Below are 2,806 nucleotides of genomic sequence, written 5' to 3'. Positions count from 1 at the left end.
GAAACTTCTTAGAAATGCAAATTTGGGGCCCCATCTACTAAGTTAGAAACTCTAGCAGTGGGACCCAGCCATCTGTGTTGCATCAGGCCCTGCAGGTGATTCTCAGGCATGCTAAACCTGGAGGATTACTGGCCTAATCACACGGTCACAAACATCCCTAGATAAAGGTAAAAGAACAAAACTTTATCCCTATCAAACCCACATGGCAGTACATCGTTTTAAATTAATAGACATTATTTTTAGCACATTTTTAGACTTACAACATTGAGCAGATAGTAAGGAGAGCCAATAATTCTAGGTAAACCTTTTTTTTTTCTCCTGTGTACCTTACCCTTTCTCTCCCAGCTGAGTTTTGCTATCAAACAAAGGTTGCAACTGAGTCAGAGTAAGAAACAGCCCCCAGTGCTCGGGGAGGATGGCAGTCCCACACAGCAACCCTAGAAATGGGTACACCGGGCAGGCTGCAGGGAAGCCAACTGAAATCGTCTAAGATGATGTAGCCAGGGGAACGTCTCCTCAAAAGAGTCTGGGAAATAACATTAGAGTATTCCTAATGAATTAGCTTCCTATGGCTGCTGTAACAAACGCGACCCGTGGCTTACAACAACACAAATTTATTTCTCTTACATTTCTGGAGGTCAGAAGTCTGAAATCAGTTCCACCGGGCTCAAGTCAAGGGGTCATCAGGGTTGCCTCCTCCTGATCCCTTTGAGGAGAGGATCTGTTTCCTTGCCTTTTTCAGCTGTTAGTGGCTGCCTGTCTGTATTCCTTGGCTGCCGGCCCTTCCTGCATCTTCAAAGCAGATCTCTCTAGTCTCTACATCCATCTCTCATTGCCTTCTCCTCTGACCGACCCCGCTGCCTCCCTCTGATAAGGACACTGTGGTCCCATCAGGTCCTCCCAGATAATCCAGGACAATCTCCCCATCTCAAAATCTTGACACACAATCTAATCACAGCTGCAAAATCCCTTTTGCCTTATAAGGTGCCACTCACAGGTCCTGAGGATTAGGATATGGATATGTTTGCAGGTCCATTATCCAACTTACCACATTCCCTATGGCCCTGTACTATCTAATACGGTAGAGACACTGGCCACATGTGATTATGGAGCACCTGAAATGTGACTCATCTGAATTGAGATGTGCTGTTAGAGTATTGAAATTTGAAGACTTAGTATGAAAAAAATAAGGTAATGTATTTCATTCATAATTTTATATTGATTCCATGTTAGAATTGCAAAATCTTGGATATAGTGAGTTAAATAAGACATATTATTAAAATTAAATTAATCTCTTCTTTTTGCTTTTTCAAACGTAGACAATTTTAAATTACCCACGTGGCCGACATTACATTTCTATTGGATAGCGCTGCTATAGATCACAAAGGAAGCAGGGTGATGTTAAATTTCAATAGTTTTTATTTGTGTCTTACTTATAAGGGAGCCTAGACATTGAAAGCAATATGTCTTCTTTCATCCTTCTCTAGGGAGAGCAACTGACTGCACAGAATTGAGATTTCAAATCAAGAGGGATGTTATATAGGGACATACACAACTACATTCTCCACTAGATAACAGTAACTGAAAAAAATAATAATAATCCAGCATCTCGTGTTCTTACAAAGCACTTTCTTGAAGCATAATTTTGCTGAATCCTCAATCACAATCCTGTGAGAGAAATATTGTTCCCATTCTTCAGAGAAAGAAACTGAGCCTAAGGGAAATTTACCTGCTGGAGTGGCACCCATCTAATAAGTGATGGATAAGAACCCGAGCCCCGTTTGTGTGCCACAGTGCCCAGGGCTGCCTTGAGCTTATCTTGGCTTGGGTTTAATGATTTAATCAAGCTCACTCTACTTCCTGAGTTATTTTATATCTAATCTTCCTCAATTTCAGAGATCCCAGAATTCTACCTCTTCACCTGAAAATTTTGTTCCTTTGCCAATCTGAACACATTTTTGTGATTGTTTATTTATTAACTGTGAACGCAGAGGGGTGTGTGTCCTACCTAGCTATTTAAGGAAGAGGACTTTATCTGTGTCGAACTCCTCAGCTAGAGGCATACCTGATACTAAAACCAGACAAAGACACCACCAAAAGAGAAAACTACAGGCCAATATATTTGACGAATATAGATGCAAAAATTCTCAACAAAATATTAGCAAAGTGAATCCAACGACACATAAAAAAGATCATACACCACAATCAAGTTGGATTCATCGCAGGGTCACAAGGATGGTTCAACATACACGAATCAATGTGATACACCACATCAACACAAGAAAAGACAAAAACCACAGGATCATCTCAATAGACACAGAAAAAGCATGTGACAAAATTCAACAGCCGTTCATGATAAAAACTCTTACCAAAGTGGGCATAAAGGGAACATACCTCAAGATAGCAAGAGCTATTTATGACAAACCCACAGCCAACATAGAGGCGTGCCTGGCCCCCAGCTTGATGTGGACCATCTGTTGGAAGGCCCCCAACACGAATGACTGTCTCTCCCCACCCTTTCCACCACCCACAAGCTGCATGCCTAGGTGAAAGGCTCAGATCTGACTTAGAGCCAGAGAAGATATCCCCAGACAAACCTGACCTCTGGTGAGCAGACTTCCTCTGCTCAGTCTTCCTTGGAGTGGAACAGGCCATGTCGCACTTTGGCAGAGGCTGCTGTGAGAAGAACTGGCAAAGACCCACAAAGAGGGAAGCAGATGTCAAGGTCAGCTAGGATGCCCCTTACCCAGCAGCCCTTCTCGACTGTCAGAAAGCGAGGAGGGAAGTAAAAAGGAAAAGGGTAGAA

This window comes from Physeter macrocephalus, chromosome 7 (genome assembly GCF_002837175.3).
Source record: "Physeter macrocephalus isolate SW-GA chromosome 7, ASM283717v5, whole genome shotgun sequence".
Classification (NCBI taxonomy): domain Eukaryota; kingdom Metazoa; phylum Chordata; class Mammalia; order Artiodactyla; family Physeteridae; genus Physeter; species Physeter macrocephalus.
This window is presented reverse-complemented; position numbering follows the sequence as displayed.